This window comes from Natator depressus, chromosome 9 (genome assembly GCF_965152275.1).
Source record: "Natator depressus isolate rNatDep1 chromosome 9, rNatDep2.hap1, whole genome shotgun sequence".
Lineage (NCBI taxonomy): Eukaryota > Metazoa > Chordata > Testudines > Cheloniidae > Natator > Natator depressus.
This window is the reverse complement of record NC_134242.1, coordinates 52,151,250-52,179,094: the sequence shown is the minus strand read 5'-3', so window position 1 is coordinate 52,179,094 and position 27,845 is coordinate 52,151,250. Positions and strand designations below refer to the sequence as shown.

At 45.8% G+C, this 27,845-nt stretch overlaps 1 protein-coding gene across 6 annotated transcripts in view; it reads left to right on the top strand.

Moving 5' to 3' along the window:
- The window catches only part of EPHB1 (EPH receptor B1), a 402,223-nt gene that overhangs the window by 103,147 nt on the left and 271,231 nt on the right, over positions 1-27,845 (top strand). The window lies entirely within an intron of this gene.

Below are 27,845 nucleotides of genomic sequence, written 5' to 3'. Positions count from 1 at the left end.
CTCAGGGATTGTCAGGGGATCTGAGCATTGTGAAACAGCCTGGCCACCGCCCCCTATCTTCCCCCTCCCACTTCCCGCCCCCTAACTGCCCCCCTTAGAACTCCCAACCCATCCAATCCCCCCTGCTCCTTGTCCCCTGACCGCCCCCTCCCAGGACCCCCTGCCTCTAACCCCTCCCTGGGACCCTGCCCCCTATCCACACCCCTGTCCCCTGACTGCCCCCCGGGACCCCTGTTCCTAATTGCCCCCCACGCCCCCATCCAACCCCACCCCCATCCAACCCCCGCTGTTCCCTGTCTTCTGACTGCCCCCCACCCTGAACCTCCACCCCATTCAACTGTCCCCTGACTGCCCCCCCGGGGCATCCTGCCCCTTAGCCAACCCCCCTTACCCTTACCCTTACCCTTATCATGCTGCTCACAGCAGCAGGACAGGCTTATTTGAAAGCCTGTGAGGTGGGCTGGCGCAAGCCGCGCTGCCCACGCGGCGGTGTTACAGTGGGGGAGGGGTCAGGGGTGAGCCTCCCTGGCCGGGAGCTCCGGGGCCAGTGGCCACCCCTGATCTAGTGGGGAAATGGATTCAGGGCCCTGTCAGCTAAATCTGACATGGAGTTTGATTCAATCGTGTTCGTATCCTTGTTTGTTCTCTTTCCTCAAACAATTGTGAGGCCAGCTTTTGTTTACCCCAGTGTTTTGGGGAAGAGCTTTTGTTTGTGCAAATGTGTGAGCTAATGCATTTGCATGTGAACGAGTGTTTTGGGGTCAGAAACAAGTAACTGGTGATTCTAGAGATGGTGCAGTCCTTAGTGGTAATGTGACATGGGGAAATTGAGCAGAAAGCCTGCTAGACATCCAATAAATGTGACATATCTTTCTCCCTCCCTCACTAAGGTAGCAAGCGAACCATCTGTTTTTAATCTGGGGTTCACCTAGGTAGTTGAGTGGAACGCTCTGAACTCCTTTGGAATCTTTAGGTGTATGGTGAATGCAAAGTTGCCTTTCCCTTCTCTAGGTGTGTACTTAGGCTGAACTGAAATCAATGGTGGTGTGTTTCTAGCAGAGCTCTGCCCTGGGTATGCGTTGTTCCAGAGCATGGGAGGTGTTCAAGGGAGTCTTTTCCAAAGTAAACAGAAACCTGAGAGCAAGACATTCAGTAAGAAAAATTCCAGCTACAAAATAGAATGTTGGCTATTTTTTCTTTTCATTTTAAAGCTGTATAGGGGCTTTAAAAATAGCATTTATTTTTATTCTGTTTTTAATACCTGTGTGGGAGCTTGAAACCAAAGTTACTTGCACTCTCCATATTCACCAGTTTCCATTTGGCAAACCAATTTCATCCCTGGGTGCTTCTGGGATTGGCACCCAAGCCCAGAGAGTCTCTGGAAAGATGCCTGTCAACTGCAATGGTCTTTTAATCAGTCAGCACAGATCTGCACACCTCCCTTTGGGTTTTACTCCCTTGTTTGTCCAGCAGCCTCAATGATGTCAGCACAATCGTGGGAAAAGTGTCTTTTTGTCAAAATCCTGCTACAAATCCCGTGGAACTGGCGGGATGTGTTTGACCAAAAAATAGCAGCTATCATTTGCTTTCTTAATTTTCTCCCATGGAGTAAGAATGAAGGATTTAGTATGGATAACAGTTTAGATCCAGACTGTTAAGGCAGGCCAGATTTAAGGCCTGACCCACTTGACGGTGTACTTCAAATCGCTCCATCTTGTTGTTATAAAACACATTGCACGTGTGGCCGATGATTGTTTGTTAGTGCTCAGACAGGGGCTGCACTAAAGGAAATCAAGCAGCAGATCGTTCTCTTGAAGGAGCCTGTGCAACAGCTGCTGCATGAACGGAAAATCTCTGAAGCGATGTTTGTGATTTCCCAGCTTCAAAGGGCTATGCAGGACTGCATTAGCTGGCTGGGCCTCTTTCATCTCTCTCATTATTTCCTGAGCGAAGCTGCAGGAACCAGAACAATCCTTGATTGGTTCTGATTTAAATGAAACTCTGGGAACAGCACTCTGATTCTTCCCGTTAATTGGAACTTTTCTCTTTTTTTTGGGTTCTGCCATCCAGGCTGTCAATTTGATACCGCCTGCTGGAGTCCTCCGCGGGCTGGTTTTAGAAATACAGAAATCACACTTGTTTCGTTTGATGTCCTCTTTTGGAGGTTTTTATTAATATTTCCAAAATTGTACTCTGTTTTTTCTGTAGCTTTACTTACTTTCTTCCCTCCCAAATTACACTGTTTATAGAAATTCATTTTAGGATGCTGAGAGGGGAGAATTTTCAAGTGTTGGCCATTGGGGAACCTTGACACCATCAAGCCTAGAAATTCAGATGTTTACATTAAATCTCTTTGTTTTATGCTAAAGTCGGCCACGGCTGGCTTGAAGCTGCAGTGAACTCCCTGCTGTAGGCCGACAACATACACCATCAGGAAATACACCAAGCTCATCCAGATTCTGCATAGAAATTGTGTAACCGGGGCCTCCGAGGACTGTGGCTGTGTTTAATGAAGATGTTGAGGACTGTTCGACATACAGTATGCAGGATTGCCGACACTCGGGATTTCATTGTGAGAAAACACTGGCACTAGCTGTATAATGATGCTGAAAGCTCCAGCACTTGCATGATTTTTGGACTTCTTCAAGGGATAGCCTGAGCTGATTGGCTGCCTTCCCCACTTTTTCACCTTCCTGGAGAAGAACAGCCAATCGGAGCTGCTGCAGAAGGTAGGCAGAACGCCCCTCCCCCACCCGAGGAGTTTTTAAGTAGTGGAGGAGGGAGAAATCCATAGGAGGGGAAGGAGGAACAGGGAGCAGAAAAAACCCAGCAGTTCCTCTGTCCTCCCCTCTTGTGAGCAATGGTCAGTCTGCTCCCTACTCCCCCTTCCTCTCTCCATCCTTGCCAAACTAGGTCCAGGGAGGGAGGAGGAGAAGCCCTGGATCTGCAGGAGGAGCAGAGATGTGATGACTGACAAGGGGCAGATGTGTGTCTGGGGAGGTAAATTTGATGTGGGGGCTGGAGTGGTGCATAATTAATTGTTGGGCTGGGGGAGTGGCAGATATAGGGTGAGGGGGCACAGAGTTAATGAATTAGAATGTTGAGGGCTGGGGAGAAGGTGGAAGGCCCATGTCATCAGGCAGCAGCCCGAGCCCTTGCAGAATTCCTGGTCTACAAACATTGGGGAGAATGGGCAACACCGTAATTGTCAGACACACTCAGGGGCGGAGGGGAGGAGAAGAGGCAGGGGGAGGTCAACATTGAAAACCAGGTCAAAACCCATGACAAAATCTTTTAGAAAATACTCTTCTTCTTTCTGAGCCACTCTTATGGCGGGAGGGCCAGGGCTGACACAATTTTTGAACTTTTGGGGTTGGCAGTATTGGGTATGTAATGGTGTGTTTACTTGCAATAGATGATTCAGCCACTAGATGGCTCTATGAGGTGAATAGAGGTCCAGCCAGAGTGTGACCTTGGGTAAACAAGGAGGACAAAGCTGGGACTCAAGCTGTGTAGGCACTTGTGTGCATGTGTCTGTAGTTGTAGCTATTTTCCTTAATGAATGCTTCCTGTTTTAAAAGAGCTGTGATTCCATGTATCCTAAAAAGATACAGAAAAAATAACCAGGCTTGGTCCTCTCATAGTTTTTCATCCAGGCAAAAATGCAGTTTTTCAGCATGACAAAACTGCTTTCCAGTCTATCAAAAGGGAGGCAATTATCTTATGTATTTTAGTACGAGTGGAAACAATCTGAAAGTAAGTATGATTCTGTACCTTTGGGCACAGTTTTTAAGATCTCCAGATCAAAAGGAAAGGGTGGAGGTGTTAAGAAGGCATAATCTTCACAGAAGATTTAATTGTGTTTTGCAAAGGGGAAGACTGGGGGACATAGTGCTTACAGTAAAGCACTAAGGTAAAGGTCACATTCTACATTTGCATCTGTCTGTCCATGTTGCATCTCACCCATCTTTGTGGTATCTTTGTGACATTTACTTAGGATGCTCGCTTAAGAAACAGGGAGGTGTTCAGAATGACTCAGAATATTGAGTCCCTGGAAGCAGCTTCTTTATTGCCCTTAGTAGTAGAGTTGTGAAAAAAATACTATGAATATACACATGGATCACAGATTTGATCCAGAGCAAAATGTTGTTCTTATTGATGTAGAACATCAATTGTTTTTCTCAGTGAAAAGAATTTAGATGCACCTTCTGGGGGAAACACTTTTTAAAAAAATGACTGGTTAGGAATTTGCGATTTTTTCTGAAAATAAAAAAACGTATTTTCTTGGCAAAATGATATTCTTCTACTTGCAAAAAATAACCTCCAATTTTGGCAAAAGTTTGAATTGAAAAATGAGAAATAATGTGATTTTTCTATATGTGTATATTTTTGTTTTAAATTGATGGAGAGAGGAGGGGGGAATTTCTTTCCTCAGTTCTACTCAGTAGCTTCTAGGAATATGTATGTTTCACAGTTCTTCAGAATTCCAGGAAGAGATGCTGCCCATGTAAAGTGCTCTGGGGCTTCTCCCAAAATGCTTTAGTTTTGCTGTGTTTGCATGGCTGGCTAGCATCACTGTGAACCTATGTACGCCGTTCCATGCACAATCCTCTTTTTAGTGTGGAGCAATGGATGAAATATGCAAGCTCACTTTGTCCAACTGGTTAAAGGAACACAGTCAGCATGAGAATAACATGTCCATTGGAAAACATTGTAACTCCTTTTACTATTAGCAAACTGCTACGATGACTCTAATTGAAAGAGATTAGAGACACCAAGAACCACCTCGATGTCGAATATTGGTTTCCCTTTATCTTTTCCATTTGTGCCTGTGATGAATAGTTCAGCCCAACTATGAAACTCACTATCTTATCTATAATACTTCTCTGGCCCCCACACCACGATATCTGCACACCTCAGTCTTTAATGTGGTGAAGCTCACAGCACCCCTGGGAGGCAGGGAAATGCTAGTGTCCCATTTTACACGTGAGGAACTGGAGTCCAGAGACACTAAGGCCCAAATCCACAAAGGGACTTAGGCACCTTAACCCAAGATTTAGGCACTGTCACAATCCACAGACCCCCCACGTGGATGTTGCCTAACCCTGTAGAAGCCTAAACCCTCTCAGCACCTGTGTCTTCTGGGTAAAATTCACTCCGTGGTAAGGCCAGGTCTACAGTACAGACCTATATCGATATAACTATGTTGCTCAGGGGTGTGAAATTGATGTAGTTGTACTGACCTAACCCCTTGTGTAGACAGCACCATGTCGATATAGCTACCACCTCTCGGGGAGATGGATTAATTATGTGTAGTAGCATATATTGTATGTGAAGACGAGCCCAGGTTTCTAACTTTGGGTGGGTTCAATGCTGCCTCACTTTGCACACCTGACACCTGTCTCCTGCTTATGCCCCAGTGTGATCCGGAAGCCCAGCATTCTTCCACCCATCTTGCCGGCAGGGCTTGATCTGGTAGGTGTGTTCTGAGCATGTCTACCAGATCAGTCCCCATTCAGAATTGAACAGGAGGTGGTTGCAGCAGCTGCCTTATAACTTTTAGCCCAGTGGTTAGAGCACTCCCAGGGGATGTGGGAAACTCAGGTTCAAATCCCCCTCTGACAGAGGGGGAAAGAATTTGAGCAGGAGTCTCACTCCTCGCAGGAGAGTGCCCTGACCTGGGGCATATTCGCCTGTGACCCGGCCCGAAGGATATTCTGGTGTGGGGTTCCCTCAGTCAATAAATTAAAGAGTCATTGAGCCACAGAGAGAGAGTGAGAATGATTCTAGAGCCTGGTGGCACCCACCAAGTAGTTCTCCAAACCCCCTACTTCAGTGACCAAAGGACCTTCCCAAATGTCAGCGGGGCAGCAGAAAAACATTATCAAGATTTGTAGAAAGTGAAGTAAAAGACGGAAACAAACTCAGGCGTTCTATTGAATGGGTGCTCTCTTAGAACACTGACTGCTTACTATTAAAATCTGGTCTCAGGTTGGACTTCAGGGTCTTAACAGCTCGTCTACACAATATACCATGTCTGTTTCTTTAAATTGTTTTGTTTCATCAGGACTCGAGGCAAATCTGAGCAGATGGCATGGTGTGGGTCATGTAGACTCACTCTGCTGGTAGGGACCAAGGCGTGACACGTCCATAGCAGATGGACAACACCTGGGTTCCCAAGCCATGGATAATTTTCTGTCCAACTGCTTTAGCCAATGAATGGTATGTGTGAATTGTGTTTGCGTCTCCTTGCAGATGGCCCTCCAGGGAAAGCCAGGTGGACACAGAGTTTAATTGAGCTACCCTGTCCCAGGAGCAAGGCTGGGAACGAATTGTGACTTTGAGAATTACAGCTCACTCCTTTGTTCCCCCTGCTCCTCTCCCGATCCTCTGCTGGTATAAATGGGTGTAGCCCCTTGTAGTTCAGTGCAAAAGCGCTGATTGACATCAGCGGAGGATCTGGTCCAACCCATGATACATCTGCCCTCCATGAATACTGCTTTTGGCCTGTCAGCTCTGACATGCTTTTGCTGACATACTTACTGAATAACTGATTTTCAAACTGCATAGTAATGGGCCCGATTCCTTGTGACACCCCTAGAGGATAGATTGCAATGTAACTTGCATTATAAGCACATATTGGACTTAACTGCTATAGGCCAGTTGCAGATTACTTACCCTTTGGGCCCAGGGAGAGGGCAACGAACCAGGGAGCGATAACTCTCCGAGTCACAATTAGTTCCCTGGACTGCCCCTGGGGTAATGCAACTGTGTTAAATTACAATATGTGTCTATTGGTATAGACCAGTGTGACTTGCTTCTCTCTCTGCAGCTGCTCAGTTTCCCTGAGTGGCATGTTGTGGGAAAGGGGCTAAGGCTCCTTACCAACTGGTATGGGAGGGGAGTGGCCGCCTCTCGAAAGCTGCTCTCCTCCTGGTGCTACAGCTGTTATGGGCAGTCAGTGCAGGGTGCAAAGGCGATGTCTTATCTTCCTTACTCCTCGGCACACTGTCATAAGGGCAGGTGATGGTCCTGCCCTAGGTGAGCTGTGGTTTGTGCAGTACCTGGCGCAGTGGGGCCCTTGTCTGTGATGGGGGCTTCTAGGTGCTGCTATAATACAAATAAGTCATTGTAACTGAAAGCTTCAAGCCTTTATCATGAGTTGTGTAGTATAACTTCCACATATCCTGGTTTATTGCTTGCTGATTGGTCAATCCCAGATACATATTGGTAGATGCCATGCCTCTAGCCTTGGTGATCTCAGTGGTGTTACAGGGCCTGACTACCTCCAAGTGGTCAAAATCATGAGTCAGACTCCCATCACATTCCTCCCCAGATCATGAGATTAGCTTAAAAATCATGAGATTTTAAAATAATAACCCCTGGGTCTTTTTATTTGCCTTCTGGGTTTTGGGTCTTTAGGGGTCATGTGTTTTGTGCAGCCCTGAGGGCTAGAAACTTGCTCTGGTTTGAAATGAAAGCTGGTTTCTAATGTTATCACAGGATAACAATGTTATCTAATGTTATTGTCTTGCAAGCCACCTGGGTGATTTTAAAAAAAAGGGGGGGGAAGGGGAAGGGTAGCTCAGTGGTTTGAGCATTGGCCTGCTAAACCCAGGGTTGTGAGTTCAATATTTGAGGGGGCCATTTAGGGATCTGGGGCAAAAATTGGGGATTGGTCCTGCTTTGAGCAGGGGGTTGGACTAGATGACCTCCTGAGGTCCCTTCCAACCCTGATATCCTATGACTCCAGGAGCTGGGGCTTTCAGGAAAGCATCAACTATCATTGAGATTTGCCATAAAACTCAGACACTTGGCAACCCTATGATGCTGCTCTGTCTTATGCTCTGGTTTTAGATCAGTGTGGCTCCACTCTCTTTTGTAGAGTCGCTCCTGATACACGCTGGTGTAACTAAGAGCAGAATCGAGCCCTCTGCACACAGCAGAACCGTCTGCCTATCCAGCGCATTCTCCTCCTTGCCAACTCCCAGGAGGGCTGTGGATTCTGACATCTGTGCAAAGCCTTTGTCGACCTGAGCAGCTGAGATGAGCCACTTAATAATCCTGGGGGGAATTGTCACTAAAAATTCCTGGGATGTTAAGGCTGAGAAAATGGGCCTAATTCCACTGCGATGGAGAAATAGGCTTGTATTGTTTAGGTCCCTCTCCCTCTCCTTCTCCCCACCCCAGAACAAAAGCTGCAGATATCGTAGGGCTATTAGACCAGAGCTGCTTCATGCTGACAGCCAAGCTCAGGGGGCACTTAGGGAGCCATTAATACCAGCTTTTATCGGCACTTAGCTGCTCGCTCAGAGCCCCCAATTGAAAGGCACAGACAGAGCGCAATCTTCATCAGGGGGATTGTCAGTCCCTGGGAGATTAGCGGTGTGTTTTCGGGTCAGCGCGATCTGGGTCATTACCATTGTGGCACTGGGATGAGAACAGGAGTGGGGTTGGTTATTTATTTATTTTAGTGGCTCTTTTAGATTTTTGTCTTGCAAGCCACCTGGGTGATTACTGCTTTCACTTCGTTTGGTAATGTGTTGCTTTGGTAGGCAGGCACCTGCACAGCGTTTCCTTCCGAGCTGTGCAGTACGTGGCACTGGTCCGAAATCCCAAGCTGTAGAGGGACTAGTATAGGTTTCCCATGGGCAATTGGCGTACAGCATGAAAAAATGCAATCCTGGACCCAGGCCCATGTACTCTGGCAATGTGGGCCTAAACTCTCTGATAGCACCCCCTGGTGCTTGCAATGTGCCTTTTCAGCAGAATGGAGGCTCCCCTGAAGCTTCCAGTCAATTAAAAACCTCCAGGTTCTTATTGAACTGGACACAAATAATCTAGTCAGTGCGGTATCCCTTGCGTTATTCAGTTTGGTATTGAATTCCATTGATTTTTAGTCTGCCCCATAATTCTCTGTCAGTGTCCTGCAGATTTTGGTATGGTCAAGGTGCTGGTGCATCAGAGATATCAGGAAAGAAGTGGGCAGGTTTGGTAGCTGGGTACAGGACAGCTGAGGGGGAATTACAGACAAGTCAGCTTAACTTCAGTACCCGGAAAGATAATGGAGCAAATAATGAAAGCATTCAATTTGTGAACACCTAGAAGAAAATAAGGTGATAAGTAACAGTCAGCATGGATTTGTCAAGAACAATCATGTCAAACCAACCTAATAGCTTTCTTTGATAGGGTAACAAGCCTTATGGATGGGGGGAAGCAGTAGATATGGTATATCTTGACTTCAAGGCTTTTGAAGGCTTTTGATACTGTCTCGCATGACCTTCTCATAAACAAACTAGGGAAATACAACCTAGATGGAGCTACTATACTACTACCCACCTAGATGGGTGCATAACTATGCTCTGGGAACGGTTTGCCAACAAGTTATCAGTGGTTCACAGTCAAATTGGAAGGGCATATCGAGTGAGGTCCCTCAGAGATCAGTTCTGGGTCCAGTTCTGTTCAATGTCTTCATCAATGATTTAGATAATGGTATAGAGAGTACACTTATAAAGTTTGCGGATGATACCAAGATGGGAGGGGTTGCAAGTGCTTTGGAGGGTAGGATTAAAATTCACTATGATCTGGACAAACTGCAGAAATGGTCTGAAGTAATTAGGATGAAATTTAATAAGGACAAATGCAAAGTATTCCACTTAGGAAGGAACAATCAGTTGCCCACATACAAAATGGGAAATGGCTGCCAAGGAAGGAGTACTGCAGAAAGGGATTTGGGGGTCATAGTAGATCACAAGCTAAATGTGAGTCTAACACTGTTGCAAAAAAGGCAAACATAATTCTGTGATGTATTAGCAGGAGTGTTGTAAGCAAGACACAAGAAGTAATTCTTCCTCTCTACTCCACACTGATTAGGCCTCAACTGGAGTACTGTGTCCAGTTCTGGGTGCTACTTTTCAGGAAAGATGTGGACAATTTGGAGAATGTTCAGAGAAGAACAACAAAAATCATTAAAGGTCTAGAAAACATGACCTGTGACGGAAGATTGAAAAAATTGGGTTTGTTTAGTCTGGAGAAGAGAAGACATCGGGGACATGATAACAGTTTTCAAGTACATAAAAGGCTGTTACAAGGAGGAGGGAGGTAAATTGTTCTCGTTAACCTCTGAGGATAGAACAAGAAGCAATGGATTTAAATTGCAGCAAGGGAAGCTTAGGTTGGTCCTTAGGAAAATATTCCTAACTGCCAGGGTGATTAAGCACTGGAATAAATTGCCTAGGGAGGTTGTGGAATCTCCATCATTGGAGGTTTTAAAGAATAGGTTAGACAAAGACCGCTCAGGGATGGTCTAGATAATATTTAGTCCTGCCTTGAATGCAGGGGACTGGAATAGATGACTTCTGAAGGTCCCTTCCAGTCCTATAATTCTATGGCACATGGACAGATACGGGATTCAGTTTGGGATCGTGGGAAAGTACATTATCTGGAAGTTTCTGCTAACATGAATGCAATAGTTAACCATGTTAGTATTTAGATTATCATAATTAGGTTTCAGAGTTAACACTTCATTGGAATCAATGGTCAGTTCATAATTCTTTCTGAGCTGTTTCAGGCACTGTGCAGACTCAAGCAGATAACATGGTGTCACTTTATACTGGGTTCACTTTTAGAAGGTTGTCTTTGCAGGGAAAACAATAATTTTTAAAAAGTTAAACCTAAAACTTTGGGGAATAATTCTACAGTACCCAGTGAATTCTTTGCCCAGTTTCACAGACGCAGAAGCACAGCTTTCACGTGGCTCTGGACATGATTCCCTTGTAGTCTGGGCAGTCAATAACAGCAAGAGTTCTGTGTTGCTGAGCGAATATCATTGTAGTTAGCATCTCACACAGACCACAGGATACAGTAACTGATCCTTCCATACCATTCTGACCTTTGCAACAGGGTTATCCTCTGATACCAGTGCATTCAATAAGCTGGGCGGTGGACCTGTAGAAAGACCAAAGGAGCTCTGTACTGAATTTTTATTTTGCGTTTCCCAAGGCAGAGAGAGAGGGTCTGTTGATTTTTCTCTTGATGAATTCCTGCTGTAATGCAGTTAAGAACTTGTGGAAGATGTACTGTAGCCAGAGACACCCAGAATAGCACACAGATTTAGCTGCCCAGCACAGCTGGAAATGTAAATCACTGGGGCTAGTCAATTTAAAAATTGGGGAAGCTGGGATCAAACAGAATGGCCTGACTCCAGTCTGCCCATGGAGGCAACACCATGGTTTCCCTGCTCTAGAGGACGGTGGCCCCCGGGGCCTTTTCTAAAGCATACAGCCAATGCTCCTTTCACAAGCCAGAATAGGAGCGTCTTTTTCTAACACCTTTCTCACTCCAAGGGGAGTGTGAGTCAGAATGTTTCCTGCTGAGGGCTGGATGCTTTCAGTGTTTCTTTAGAAGTACACATCTGTTTACCCCCTTAGTTCCCATTTTGGGGGTGGGGGCAATCTGGTGATTTGTGTGAAACAAAAACCCCTCTCCAGAGCTTGGGTTTATACTCCTCCTTCCCTTGTGACTCAGGGTGACAGAACTGCTGTTGCATACAAGCGCAGGCTCTGTTTCACCACGCACAGCAAACAATAACCGAGGGCAAAATGAAGAGTGTAACAGCCCCAAACCTTCCGGTCTCCTAACTCACTCCATTGCTACTAAGCAGTGTCAGGGCACATGAACTATCTCTTTCAGTCTGTAGCAGGAATGCTGGTAGGAGGGGGCTGAGGAAGGCTCTCTGCAGGAGCTCTGCCGTGAGGCAGAGAGAGGCATCCTCGTTATGGGGATAGTACTGTTTTTCTTATGATAATAAAGTTCCTTGTTCAGTGTTAGAAGAAAGTGACCCTCTGATGCTTTCCCATTGTGCATGACACACAGGAGACCCCTTTCTGTCTTTTCTTTCTCACTAGGCCCCTCTCAGGTTTTGGGACCAGACCGGGCCTTAGGCACAAAGATGGTGACCTGGGAGCTGGTCCATTTGGACTTCCTGCAGACCTGTTCTGACCTGGTAGCTAATAGCACATGCCTAGTTTCTGCATCAGCAGAGGCACAGCCTCTGTGGGCCCCATCGGATCTGACTGCCTGCGGTGGGACTAGAGGGGAGGGAGTCCGTCCCTCTCCATCGGGCATCTTGGAGCACCACAAGTTAGAATGCCATTCTTGCTTATTAAGGTAACAGAGCCAGGCTGTCATTGATTCGCTCACCAGCTTCTGCCTTGAGTCCGTAGGCCCGGGCAAACTGTGAGAAGGAACTCCTGCCTGTCGCATCCGATAGGAGTTCTGCTCCCAGGGAGCCCCAAGGCTGAGCTGAGACTGCAGGGATTCGGTACACCACTCCATGAGCCGTGCCTGTGGCATTATGCACTTTCCATAGCTAATGCCTGTCACATAGGTAATATGCACTTGTGCTAGCAGAGGATGGGCTGGGTGGATAGGGTTCCCTCACTGTGCCCTGAAGCTTCTATAACCTTCCCCCTGGCAACTTCAGTGCTCCTGAAAATGAGAGACTGATGGCACTAGCTAGGACTAGACCTGGTATGCTGCTCCTTCCCTTAACTCCTACTGGTGCACTCCATGGGACGTTATCACCACATCACCCTTCCACTGACAATCAGCAGCGAGAGCTGGGCCAGTCCCCATTCATGTCAATGCACTGGCTCCCGCTGACTTCAAACAGAGCTGGATCCAGCTCCCAAAGGGTTAAGCCAGACACAAACCTAAATCTCCAGAGTTGAACAATACGTACTGTTTAAACCCACTGAGTCGCTCTGAAACAAGTAGGAAAAACCTGGAGCCTAAATCAGTGATTGTATCACAGCCTCCCATTCTCCTCTGTGACCTTGATCACAGCTGCTCTCTGGTGCTCAGGTCTGTGGCTGTTGCCTATTTCATTTTTAATTCCCCTTTCATACCCAGTTACATTCCTCTGCCTTGGGATTAAAACTCTTATCTCACAGGTCCCTGTCATTGCTTCCCCAAGTTTAAGACAGAGCAATTGTCTCCAGTTCTGTGCGGACAGCCATTTTGCAGATTTTGCTACCTGTGAGCAATAAGGAGCACCTTCAAAGAATAAACATAGGGGTGGAGCCATTAAAAACTCTTCCTCCCTTCTTCACCATCAAGGTTGGGCAGGTCCAAAGCTCACGGCTGTGAAGCAGGCTTTTCAAAGTCATGCCACTTGCTGCACCAAAGTGAGAAACGTTAGCCAAGCAATCAGCTTTTATGAAAACCATCTTTCTGTCTCTTCTGCTAATAGTGCCCGTCTTCTGGATCACAGCCTAGCCCTCCCTTTCCCCCTGGACAGAGAGCTTCTGTGCTTGGATGTGTGTGAAGACTTTACCAGGCCCCTTCCAGCTGGGTCACAATAAATAGGCTTGTGATTGGAAATGTGCCACCTTTTTGGCTGAGCTGAGAATTGGACTAGTGCCCCCCCGGAGGTCTGTACTCAACCTGGGGTCCTACTCTCCACCACTGATGTCTCCTGTGTGTGTGTGGAGTGGGCCACCGTGCAGTCTATCCCAATGCTGGCTGGTGATGAACATGCCTCATGGCCCGTGTCTGCTTCCCCGTGTCATTCTCCCTGCCGATGAGCCATTCCTTTCTCCACTCACCAGGCTCTCTCTCTTTCTTTTCTTATTATGGTGTCTGTATAGGTCTATTATTCAAAGCTGTTACAGGCAAGCACCCCGTGCACCCCATCTCCATCGATTTCAAAGGGCTGATTTGGAGACATTGGTTGAATATTAATTGCTATGGTGCGGTCTGCTTTCTTTGCCCCCTTTTAAAGTCCTGGTTGTGGCTGTAGTCTCTCCCTTTCTTCTCTGTCTTGTTCTGTTAGTCTTTTCTCTCCCCGGGTGCCTTTTCTTGTGTGTGTTGTTTACCTCTCTTTGCTTTCTTTGTCTCCTTTTTGCATTTGTCTTTCCCTCCTGCTTGTCACTGTTTCACTTTCCGGGCCAGATTCATGAAAGGGATAATGGGGGAGATGGTTTCCGCGGGTGGAATTTTAATGAAAGAACGGCCCCATTCCTATTCATCGTGTATCTTTCCCATTCGAAGGACAGGCCTCGGTGATAATTACTGATTTCCTGTATTTATAGATCACAGACATATGGAAACAATAGTACCATGTGAGATTTTTAAAGTGACAGTTTGCTGGTTCTTTTGAAATAAATATGGACATTCTGTAATTATCACTAGAATAATTTGCCAACGTTCAAAGGAGGGAAACGTCAAGAGTTTCCGATCAAAATATTGCTCATTCTGAGAAGCAGGCCTTGACTCCTTGGTTTTCATCTTTCTAGCTATGTATTTGTCATTCTTTTCCCATTTTATGTGGGCTTGAATATCCTCTATTTCCATTGCCTCTGTGCAGCAGTGCAAATAGCCACAGAAGATGCCAGTGCCTCTATAAAGAAGAACAAGTGGTACAGAATCATGGGTTCTGGTGGGTGTTATGTTCACTACACCCATAAAAAGAAAGGGAGTATTTGTGGCACCTTAGAGACTAACACATTTATTTGAGCATCCAATGAAGTGAGCTATAGCTCACGAAAGCTTATGCTCAAATAAATTTGTTAGTCTCTAAGGTGCCACAAGTACTCCTTTTCTTTTTGCAGATACAGACTAACACGGCTGCTGCTCTACACCAATAAAATATTCTTGCTTGAAGGTTGCAACATAATGCTATTTTGATTCTTGGAATCCAGGATGATAACACACACTACCCAAAAACAGAGCAAGACAAAGCAGGCTGCTCCCAAAGGCAGCAAGGCACAACTCACGCCACTTGCTCTAGGCTGGCTTTTTCCAAACAGACTCTGACTACACACTTCCCTACAGAGCCCTCTGCTCCGCCTCCCTCGCTCTTAAAGTAATAGCTTACAATTCCAACACATTCCTTGTTAGCCCACCGTACACAGCCCTTAGCTGTAGCCCAGAGTGGCTAGGTGAGCGCAGTGGTTCTCAACAGACTGTTGAATACTTCTCCTAGCACTGCTTGTGCATAGGGACATGCTCCCTGGCAGCTGTGGGGAGTGGAGAGGAGCAGGCCCAAGGAGGTAATGGGAGAAGAGAGAAGAGGTGGCAATGGTATGGAGACAATGGCATGAAGGAGAGGACAGACAAGGACAACTGTCATGGTGCCTTGATACTAGGAAACCAAACACATGCTGACAAGAGAGGGGTTGCTGTGGTCCTTCTCAGTGCTTGTGCCTGTTTCTCTACTTATCCACATTGGTGCTGGGGTCTCGGACCCTGGGACTAGATGCTTCTCCCTGTGCTCTGACCCGCGCTGACTCTGCTTCCTCCCTTTTGCTGGGTGCTGCTCTCCTGGCCCCGGCAGTCAGCAACTGTCTGGTCTCCTGCAGCCTGGTTACCTATGGGACCTAGGTGTGAGCAGCTGTCCGCTCTGTTATAAACCCCGGTGCTCCTGCTTGTTTTCTGTCTAGCTCACAGCACCATTGTTGTGCACCCCGGATGGTGAACACTAACAACTGGTGAACTTACTGGATGAGTTCTTACCCTAAAGAGGAAAAATGTGTTAACTAACCAGGACCTGTGTGAGTCTTCCCAGAGGGATGGTCTCTGGTTTTCGTACTGGTGGCCTACTTCCTGCATGGCAGCTGAGAAGCATCTCCATCTCCAGGCTCCTTCACTGACCCAGTAACCATTCTCCTGCTCAATTCCCTCCCACCACCTCCTTTTGTCTTCCCCACTTGCTACTCCGTAGCCCACCAGGGTCCCTCTGCCATCTCTCTGCACTGTGATCTTTTGACACATTGTATGCTATTTGCCAACAGGGTGGCTCTGGCACACAGGGGGGCTTAAGAAGACACCATCTGCCTCCGTCTTTCACACAGCTCCCTGCTTTCCCTTTCTCTTTCTGGTTTTGTGAACTGCCATACAGAAAAAGCAATCGCTAATTAGAGCGAGAAAAGAGGGATAGGGAAAAAGAAAGAGGGGAGCTGGGAGGAATTTAGCTTCCATGCAAATCAGTCAGCCTTTAAACGTAGAGGCCTTTCTTCCAAAGGAGTGGGAGTGGGTTGTTTTGACAAAACAAGTGACAAAGGTCCTTCCAAAGTGAAAGGAGGGCTTTTTCTTTTCTTTTAAACTTTCCACCATAAAAAGTGTGTGTGTGTGTGGTGGGGGGTGGGGCAGAGGTAAAAAGAAAGTGTTTGTGAGAGACTCCCACTGCCCATCTCCCTTTCTGTCTCTCTTCCCCTCTCAATAGCTCCATTCTGTGATTGTCTCTATTATAGGGACTGGGAAGTGTATCATTTTCACTGATCCCTAGTTTTTTGGTTTGGTTTTGTTGCTGCTGCTGCTGTTCTCTCTGGCATCCAGGATGAATACTGGGGACTCTCCGATGTCTTTGAAAGGAGGAACCGCTGAGAGCAGCTTCCAAGTGCTAGATGCCCGGAAGGGCCAGGGAAGCAGTGGGCAGAGGGTCCCAAAGGAGAAAGCAGCTGAACAGTTTTGAGGGTTTGCCTACATGCAGGGTTGTACCTGTTTAATTTAGGGAAGGATTCTGAACCAATGCAAAAGGCGGTGTGGACACTCTGATTTCAGTTTAAACTAGGCATATTTCAGTTTCGCTTAGAAGTCAATTTAAGATAAACCAAATTAACTCTGATTTAAGAGTGTCCACATAGCCTTTTACCTGAGTTTAACTCAAGAGGTTAAAAAGTAGCTTTCAGTTAATCCAGTGCAGCATTTGTGGGTAGCCGAGGCCTGAGCAGTCTTTCTGTGATGTTTCTCTCGGTGCTTTTCCTCTTTTGTAATATCCCCTGGGCCTACTGCAGAGACCCTGGTGTTGACAAACCATTCTCTTCTCTTGCTACCTTTACTAGCCCTGTGCAGTTGGTGTCACATAGAGGAACCTTTGTATAGCAGAGACATGCAGAAAACCTTGCTACAGCGCCGACAGGTTGCTTGATTGAGTGCCCTGGAGGAGAGCACCTGCTCAGCTCTGACAAACTCAGTATATAGAGAGCAATAATACTGTTCTCTGCATTGGGCATGAATCGCACGCACCTTTAGGAACCTAGAAGCACAAAGAACCAGGGGCGGCAAGTTATTCCAGGCCGGGGGGCCCAGCTCCACCAATGTTCGGGGATGGGTCTCTGCCCCAGCCCCGTCTGCCGCCCTTGTGCGCCTCCCCTGGAGCATCTCCCAGCCCCACCTTCTGCCCCCGGGCAATTTAAAAGGGCTGCAGCCGCCACCACCAGCAGTGCAGCGGGGCTAAGGTGGCTTCCTGCCTGGTCTCGCTCCCTATGGCCCCAAGGAGGGGGGTGTTTCTGTGCACTGCCCCCCCACCCTTAGCGCTGACTCTGCAGCTCTCATTGATTGGGAACTGCAGCCAATGGGAGCTGCAGGGACGGTGCTTGTGGGCAACAGCGCACAGAGACCCCCTGGCCTCCCTGCCTAGGAGTTGCTGCCAGAGAGGTGTGCGGGTCACTTTTGGGAACTGCCCGAAGTAAGCACCCCGCCTCTCACCCTCTCCCGCACCCCAACCCCCTGACCCTGCCCAGAGCCTGGACCCCACACCCAAACTCCCTCCCAGAGCCCAACCCCTCACCCCTCCTGCACCCAAACTCCCTCCCAGAGCCCAACCCCTCACCCCCTCCCACATCCCAACCCGCTGCCCCAGCCCAGAGCCTGTACCACAAGCCCCCTCCCGCACCCAAACGCCCTCCCAGAGCCTTAGGCAGGTGTGTGTGTGTGTGGGGGGGATTTGGACCCGTTCTGGGGACCACCAAAAATTATATAAACCTGCCACCCCTGCAAAGAACCCAGTCCGGAACTCCTGAAAATTCCCGTTGCCTTCAGGATTGGGCTCAGAGGAATAGAAAGAGACCGAGTGAGGTAAAGGGCAAGAGAGAAAAGGGCTGTTAAGAGATGCGGAAAACAAGAGAAAAGAGAGAGCAAGAGGAGTTGGAGGGGAAGGGACAGCAATAGGAAATGCCTGCATGCTGGAGAGCGAGAGGTGTAGTGTTAACAGAGAGCCTGGGAAAGGCAGGAAGAAGGGACCCACAGAAAAGCACAGAGAAGGAGGAGAGAGAGATTTGAGAAAAATAGGGATGTTGAGAAAAGCTGAGAGAACTGATTCGTGCTCATAGTCTGCTTTTGCAAAGAGCATTTTGTAGGCAATTTGCATCTCAATAGCTGAATGCAGCCCTGCCTGGTCTCTGAGAGTTAAAGAGCAAACAATTGCACCAGTGGAAAAATACTGAAGAGTTGTCCTTCCATGGGATTGCCTGCTAGCTAGGGAGCAGCCAACTCTGCAAGCATGGCACTGTGCTGCTGAATCTCTAGCTTCAGGCACCTGTGTTTCACTCCAGCATAGAGTGCGTTGAGTGCCAGGCACACACCTGTAGTGCTATAAGCAACACCTCCACAACCAGTTGGAAGCTGACACCACTATTATCATGTTTCAGAGTAGCAGCCGTGTTAGTCTGTATCCGCAAAAAGAAAACGAGTACTTGTCGCACCTTAGAGACTAACCAATTTATTTGAGCATAAGCTTTCGTGAGCTACAGCTCACTTCGTCGGATGCATTCAGTGGTATTTTGCATCAGATGCATTCAGTGCTATTACCAGGTACTTTCCACTGAATGCATCCGATGAAGTGAGCTGTAGCTCACGAAAGCTTATGGTCAGATAAATTTGTTAGTCTCTAAGGTGCCACAGGTACTCCTTTTCTTTTCGCTATTATCATGCTCATCAAATATTTAGGGATTTGTTCTCCCATCAGTCCTGGGGGGGATTTATGTACCAATTCCCCTCCCTCACCTTTCACTGGGTGGGCTAAACACCCACCAGTTACAATGCAAGGATCTTCTGAAATGGTTCCAATTCAGTTCAAGGCTGCACAGTGATTTTCCACTGACAGCTACATTAAAATCATTTCCTGGTGCAAGTCAGGAGCCAAACTGGCCCGAGAGGCAGAGCCCACAGCCATGTTGCTTACTGACATAACATGAGCTACTGCTTTGGACTGATGGAACAAACTCTGCTATTGGCCAGGCTGGTGTAAAGCCCAGGGAGAATGAAATTCAGCAGTGCTGCTAGTTCTCTACCCTCATGCTGTTTTTAGGGCCTGATCCAAAGCCCGCTGAAATTCATGGGAGTTTTTCCATTGACTTTAATGGACTTTGGATCAGGCCCTCAAGTGCATTCATCCCAGGCTCTCAGGAACCCTGGAGACGCAGAACGTGGGGTTCAAAGGAAAGGCCTGGACAGTACACAGAGTTGCTCCTGTTGAATTAAGGCCTTTTCAACACAAGAAAGTTGCCCTGGTTTAAACTAAGGTGTGAATTTAAAGCAATGTCGTTAACCTGGTAGAAGCCCCTGGGCGGACATGCTTCTGTCATCTGAAAAGTGGCTTTTTTGACTAAAGTTTAAGTGAAACTGGTTTAAGCTAAATGTCAATAAGCCACTTTTAAACTGAAATAAGGGTGCCCACTCACGGCTTTTTACTTATTTAATTAAACTTGTTTAAAAAAACCAATCTAACTCAAACTGGTGCCATTCTTCCATGTAGACAAGGCCTAATGGGGAATGGTAATCAGTTTATTTAAACTGGTGCAAAACTCACTGTGGATGCTCTTACTTCAGTTTAAACCTGACTCATCTATTTTGTTTTCATTGCCAACTTGTGCTACATTGATCTGAGTGAGAGTTAAGCCGATTTAAGAGCGGATGTAGAATTTTGTGCTGGTTTAACTAGATCCATTTAAAACATGATATTGGTTAAACAAGTGTGAATTGAAAGGCATAGATCAAAAGAACCCAATGTGGAAGCTTTCCTGATCATTTAAAATTGGATTGCCCTGTTCTTCTTTATAATCTCAAAACAATAAAAGCTTTTTGCCATCATTCCTGTCCTCTGTCAATACTAAATGCTTTTCCTGGCTTGGTCATTGCAGTCTAGCCCTTGTGATTAGTACAACATATGAGCTTCATTCCCATTCGTCACTGACTCCATATATTTGCTTTTCTATATTTAAACATGGCAACCATCCATGCTTGCCTCAAATATTTTAGCTTTACAGTGTAACTACAGGACCCCATCACAACAGTCTTCTTTGTCCCAGAAGCTATAACTATTGTCTTTTAATCTTTGCCTATTTCCACCACTGGGTGGAACAGGCAGCCCAGGTTTACTGATAGCCGTGCTTCAGTGAGCTTTAGGGAGTAGATGGCTTTGAATCACTGTACTTAAAAAAATGTAATTTTTCTTAAATGATGTCTTAATGAAGACATCCATTAACACTCACAATAATTTCACAAGGAAAATGTCCAGAAAAACCTTGTTAAGAATGTTTTCTAATGAGTATGATGGGTTTTCATGGAGGCCTGAATTAGACATTATTAGCCAAAATGTTGCCTCAGTGAATTCAAGCCCTGTCTCTTCCTGTTCAGATCCATGGAGCACAGCTTGAAAGATTTAGAGCAGCCAGAGATCTGGTATTTCTGTTATGGGGGAAAGGGGAGAGCTTCATTTCCAGAATCCCCTAGTACCTGGAACACTAGAAAGGGAGTTCAAGGAGTAGCAGACAGGGCCGTTCTGCAGCATGGTGTGCTGCTTGATGTGTAGCCATTTATATGACAACAAACTGGGAAGGCAAGTGCCTTCAGGGAGAGGAGAGGAGAGGGGCTAGTGGTGGTGATCTGGACTCAAGCCTACCAACCCACTACCCCCTCTAGAGGGTTTGGAATGGTGTTTTCTCACCTTGGAAGGGTTTCTGCTGTTTCATGATGTAATATTGTGGTGCTCCACAGGTATGTTAAATTTCAACACATGATGGACCCATGGATCTAAGGGGTGGGACACTGAACCCCCTGGCATCCAGCACTCAAAGACAGAGTTATCAGTGGAAGCTGCACTTCCTCTGCCACTGCTTGGAGGGTTCTCCAAGTCCTGGGACCTCCCTGGAGATTTCCCTGTAGCTCTGTGTGCAAACTCAAGGCTCTGCTATCATCATAATGTTCCTCCAGGTTGCAGGTTTAGTCGTAGTGCTGCGGTCTTGATCACTGGGAGCCAGGTTAGCATGTAATCTTATGGAGGCCCTCATTGCCATTCCTCTATTTTTTTAAGCCATCATTTGAACAGAGGGTAAAAACAGATGAAAAATAATGTAGTGAGAAAACACTTTCAGATCATGAAACTCAAAGAGAAAATGCCCCCAGCCATCCACCCGTGGAAGCAAATGAATTCAAAGAGCAGGTGTTTGGGGCAAAGGAGAAGGAGACATGATATTTGTTCCATTAACAGTAAGTGTGTCAATCAGCTGTGACCTAATAACATCAATAGAAAGACTGTGCAGGGGAAATGTTCTCAACGTAGATATTTATTTATTCCATATATTTTTATTGCGGGTCTGTGAGAGGTGAGAAGATGTCCTGAAAGCCATGAAGTGTGGTGGTGCTTTTCCTTGTGTGCTGCTTATCTTAGAAGGATACTGTCGGTGGGTTTTTTCTTTTTTAATGAGAACTTTTCAGTGTCACATTGATTCTCGCCGTAAAAAGAGGCCACATTGATTTTTCCAGGGGACTTTTCATGAGCTTATTTAAAAGTGGAGGAACAGAGCTGTTTCAAAACTGTTGACTTTGTTCTACCGAGCCAACAGTCAATATTGGAAACTTTCTGTGGTAGTTTAAATGCTTGGGGAACTTTTGATGCCTTGTCTAATACTGCGGGTGACAGGGTTCATACGAGGGGCAACATCCTGCAGTGACTTACTCATGGGACGAGTTAGTTGTTGAGTGTGGGATGGTTGGGACAGAGGTTAAATGAGCCATGGCCAGCCTTTGTGGGTTTGCTAAGACTGTAGGGGCCTTAACATCACTGGGCTATTGATCCATGTCAGTGCAGCGCCATGGCTGTGGCACGATAGGACTATGTTGTGCCTATGGCATTCTGGCACCATGCCATGCCTGTGGCACAACAGAAATAATAGCGATAATAATAATAAACAAACAAATAAGTATCTTCCTCAATGTATTTTCTCTATGTGAACATAGCAGATGAATCTGCTAGGCCATCATCCCGCGGTATTTTCAGTCCCTTTCTCTCCTGTAAATAGCGACAATTCCTTTTCCGACATACTTGAAAGGACTAGGACATTTTTCTAGAAAAATCCCGGATCAAAAATGCCTCCAATAGCAAAAATTGTTCCTGACCTCTCGTTAATAGGTTTAAACAATGAACGCCAGGAGATTGCGGCGACTCACGCTATGTGACCAAAGGGTCATTGTGTGATTTGTTTTAATATTTCAATATCATGGTTGTTTTACATTTATTTTGCTTATACAAGTTCCATAATAAACTTATTCCATATCAGTATTAAAACAATGCACCTACTAAAATATATTCCCTTGCAAAGAGTTAAGTAGTGACTGTTAGGTCAATAACATATTAGTGTGAAATAGCTATTAACAAAACATGACAATTGCAATCTTGGGGCGGGGTTCTTACTTTCATTGACATGCATATCTTTTACTGTACACACCGGGCTTTGCACCTCTCTGGAGGCCAAAGCTCCCCTAAATCCAGCTCAACTGGCTCTGGGGAAGAACCCCTGTGAAGAAAGATGCTTGGGTAGTGGAGAAGCACTGTAGCAGCTACTGTGCCTTTTTCTGTACTTGCTGGCTGCTCAGAACCCCTGGGAAGAGGATAGAGCGCTGGGTTGAAACTCAAGAAACCTGGGTTCCATCCCCTGCTCTGCCACTGATGTGCTGTGTAATCCTGGCCAAGTCATTTCCCCTCTCTGTGCCTTAGGTTCTGCACCCATAAGATAGAGCTCATGATACTGATTGTACTTTGAGATCTACCAGCAAGAAGCATTAGGTTTTATTAAGTGCTCTTCTGCTTGTCTAGAGAGGCAGGGCTATTCTAGGCTGCTAATTAGAGTTTGTCCAACATTTCTTCACTCATCCAGCCTACCTGCAGCTTTGTACAAATGCACCAACTTTTCCTCCCAGCTGTATTAAAGCAATAACATTAAGGGGATGCAAGTTGGGGCTTCACTCATGGTATCTGTTACAGCAGACAGATCAATGATGAGCTGAAGTGGAGACGTTTATTTTTTTGATGTGGTCACAGAAAACCTCCCATTTTATTAGTGTTATTGCAGTTACATCAAATCCAATGGAGAGAGGGAACGTTTACACTTTCTAAAGCAGCTGCCTGGATTCTCTCCTCATTCAAAAGGATTCCAAGTTGGAGGTCATGGTTGAATCTCTTGTGCCTATTTTAAACATGTTTAAAGCTTTGTTTTGGCTTTCTGAGCATGATATATTTGTAATTTCAGCAGTAAACAGGAGGCAGCCAGGTTTTATATCCTGCAGCTGGACTTGCCCATCTGAATGACGGCATCACCACTGTTTTTTGTGTGTGATGGCTGCTTGGCTGAGAGGGAGCTGGATGTATATACGCTTGATGGGAGCTGTCTGATGACTGGCTGTTGACAGATTATTGTATTGTAGCGAACAGGAGCGGCTAACAGGAGTTTTGTGAGGGAGTTTCAACGGGAGTGGGAAGAGGGGGCTAGATACATGTAACATTCTTTAAACTTAAGGCCCAAAACACCCCCTGATAAAAACAAAATATTAACAAAAGAAAGAGCTGCAGGATTAAAAAGAGAATGCAGACAGAAGTCAATCAACAGAGTGGGGGCTATCAAGTTTTTTGCACCCAATGTACCATGTATGGTTACCATTCGGTGCAAGGAGCTCCTGGCTCTCAGAGACCCAAGTGGCTGAACTGGAGACAGAGAGGTACATAGATGAGACTTGCTGGGACACAGGTGCAGAGGACCACGTGATTTGGACAGAGACATCCCTTGGGAGAGAATCTATTAATGAAGATTCTCTATGTCCTATTAAGGAGGAGAGGATGGAAGATGATAAAATACAGGTAGGAGCTGATGAGAAACAGTCAAATGAAAAAGAATCCCATTCAATTACATCATGTAATGGCAGACAACTAAAAAGTGAGAATATTTTAAGTGCTTATATACAAATGCTAGAAGTCTAAATAATAAGATGGGTGAACTAGAGTGCCTTGTACTAAATGATATATTAATATAATAGTATAGTAGGGTGGTTACCCCGCTCCTGAAATAAGAGGAGTGAGAACAAATGGGGGAAGCTGACTGAGTAGCTGACCACAGGTGTGGCCAGCTCAATAAGGGTCCAGCTGATTGAGGGTTGGAGGCCAGGAGCTATACTCTCTCTCTCTCTCTCTCTCTCTTTCTCTCTCTCTAGCTGTGGAGAGAGAAGGACCTGGCTGCCTAAGAACTCAGGGTACTGGGAGCAGAGCAGTGCTGAGGAAAGGCAAGAGGAGCTGGGGAGCTCCAGCCTGGCAACTCCCCAGGCTGCAGGCCTTGTTAAAGGCCCAAGGCAGGTACTGGGGCTAAAGAGGTGTAGCCTGGGGATTGGCAAAGGCTGCAGTGCCAGTGATGAGTGGCCATTATAGCTGCCCCAGGGAAAGGGAACTAGATGATGACTGGCAGTAGCCACTGAGGCAAGGTGGGGATAGAGGGGTGGGGGTTCCCCTGGAAGGGGAGATCCAGAGAGTGGGGGTACTTCTGGGGCAGAACCCTGAGGGAAAGAGGCACCGGGTCCAGGAGGGACACCAGCCAACAGAGGGCGCTCCAGAGCTGGAATTGAGCTAATTCCCAAGAAGACCAGCAGGAGGTGCCACGCCGGTCAGTCTTCACTTTGCTACAAATAGGCATTACAGAAACTTGGTGGAATGAGGATAATCAATGGGACACAGTAATACCAAGTTACAAAATATATCGGAAGGACAGAACAGGTCACGCTGGTGGAGGAGTGGCAGTATATGTGACAGAAAACGTAGAATCAAATGAAGTAAAAATCTTTAAATGAATCAAACTGTACCACAGAATCTCTATGGATAGAAATTCAAAGCTCTAATAATAAGAACATAGCAGTAGGGATATATTACCGACCACTTGACCAGGATGGTGATAGTGACTGTGAAATGTGCAAGGAGATTAGAGAGGCTATTAAAATAAAAAAACTAAATAATAATGGGGGATTTCAACTATCTCCATATTGACTGAGTATATGTCACCTCAGGACAGGATGCAGGGAAAGTTTCTTGACACCTTAAATGACTGTTTCTTGGAGAAGCTAGTCCTGGAATCCACAAAAGGAGAGGCAATTCTTGATTTAGTCTGAAGTGGAGCACAGGATCTGGTCCAAGTGGTGAATATAGCTGGACCACTTGGTAATAGTGACCATAATATAATTAAATTTAACATCCCAGTGGCAGGGAAAACACCACACTGCCCCAACACTGTAGCATTTAATTTCAGAAAGGGGGACTACACAAAAATGAGGCAGTTAGTTAAACAGAAATTAAAAGATACAGTGCCAAAAGTGAAATCCCTGCAAGCTGCATGGAAACTTTCTAAAGACACCATAATAGAGGTTCAACTTAAACGTATATCCCAAATTAAAAAACGGATTAAGTGAGTCAAAAAAGTGCCACCGTGGCGAAACAACAAAGTAAAAGAAGCAGTGAGAGATAAAAAGGCATCCTTTAAAAAGTGGAAGTTAAATCCTAGTGAGGAAAATAGAAAGGAGCATAAACTCTGGCAAGTGATGTGTAAAAATATAATTAGGAAGGCCAAAAAAGAATTTGAAGAAAGATTCAAAAAGTAATAGCAAAAATTTTTTTTAAGTACATCAGAAGCAGGAAGCCTGCTAAACAAACAGTGGGGCCACTGCTAAAGGAGCACTCAAGGACGAGAAGGCCATTGCGGAGAAACTACATTAATTTTTTGCATCAGTCTTCACAGCTGAGGATGTAAAGGAATTTCCCAAACCTGAGCCATTCTTTTTAGGTGACAAATCTGAGGAACTGTCCCAGACTGAGGTGTCATTAGAGGAGGTTTTGGAACAAACTGATAAATTAAACGGTAATAAGTCACCAGGAGCAGATGGCATTCACCCAAGAGTTCTGAAGGAACTCAAATGTGAAATTGCAGAACTACTAACTGTGGTTTGTAACCTATAATTTAAATTGGCTTCTATACCAGATGACTGGAGGACAGCTAATTTGATGCCAATTTTTAAAAGGGTTCCAAAGGTGATCCCAGCAGTTACAGGCCTGTAATTCTGACTTCAGTATCGGGCAAACTGATTGAAACTACAGTAAAGAACAAAATTGTCAGACACATAGACGAACATAATTTGTTGAGGAAATAATCAACATGTTTTTTGTAAAGGGAAATCATGCCTCACCAGTCTACTAGAATTCTTTGAGGGGTCAACAGGCATGTGGACAAGGGGGATCCAGTGGATATAGTGTACTTACATTTTCAGAAAGCCTTTGACAAGGTCCCTCACCAAAGGCTCTTAAGCAAGGTAAGCTGTCATGGGATAAGAGGGAAGGTCCTCTCATGGATTTGTAACTGGTTAAAAAATAGGAAACAAAGGGTAGGAATAAATGGTCAGTTTTCAGAATGGAGAGATGGTGTCGCCCAGGGGCCTATTCTGGGACCAGTCCTATTCAACGTATTCATAAACGATCTGGAAAAAGGGGTAAAAAGTGAGGTGGCAAAATTTGCAGAATGATACAAAACTACTCAAGATAGTTAAGTCCTAAGCAGACTGCGAAGAGCTACAAAAGGATCTCACAAAACTTGGTGACTGGGCAACAAAATGGCAGATGAAATTCAAGGTTGATAAATGCAAAGTAACGCACATTGGAAAACGTAATCCCAACTATACATATAAAATAATGGTGTCTAAATTAGCTGTTACCACTCAAGAAAGAGATCTTGGAGTTGTGGATAGTTCTCCAAAAACATCCACTCAATGCGCAGCGGCAGTCAAAAAAGCTAACAGAACGTTGGGAATCATTAAGAAATGGATAGATAATAAGACAGAAAATATCATATTGCCTCTATATAAATCCATGGTATGCCCACATCTTGAATACTGCATGCAGATGTGGTCGCCCCATCTCAAAAAAGTTATATTGGAATTGGAAAAGGTTCAGAAAAGGGCAACACAAATTACTGGGGGTGTGGAATGGCTGCCGTATGAGGAGAGATTAATAAGAATGGGACTTTTCAGATGACTAAGGGTTACAAGATAGAGGTCTATAAAATCATGACTGATGTGGAGAAAGTAAACAAGGAAGTGTTATTTACTCCTTATAACACAAGAACTAGGGGTCACCAAATGAAATTAATAGGCAGCAGGTTTAAAACAAACAAAAGGAAGTATTTCTTCACACAACACACAGTCAGTCTGTGGAACTCCTTTCCAGAGGAGGCTGTGAAGGCCAAGACTATAACAGGGTTAAAAAAAGAACTAGATAGGTTCATGGAAAATAGGTCCACCAATGGCTATTAGCCAGGATGGGCAGGGATGGTGTCCATAACCTCTGTTTGCCAAAAGCTGGGAAAGGGCGACACGGGATGGATCACTTGAGGATTACCTGTTCTGCTCATTCCCTCTGGGGCAACTGGCATTGGCCACTGTTGGAAGACAGGATACTGGACTCGATAGATCTTTGGTCTAACCCAGTATGGCCGTTCTTATGTTCCCTGCTGTCTGACTGGTTGAGAGGGATTTTTAAAGGCGTTTTTGGTCTTGTATGAAAATGCTATTTCATGAATGGTCACCTTGTATATCATAAAACATTTTTGGGAGAACAATAGCCAGCTTTCCAGCTACCTGATGGGCTAAGAAAGGGGCCTGGTCTTCAGCTGATTAAATTAATGGGGTTTAGTCATTGCCTGCTCTGAAAGGACGATCGGGTCTGTATGGTTCCATCTGAGGTTGTCATCATCCCAAAGGGACTA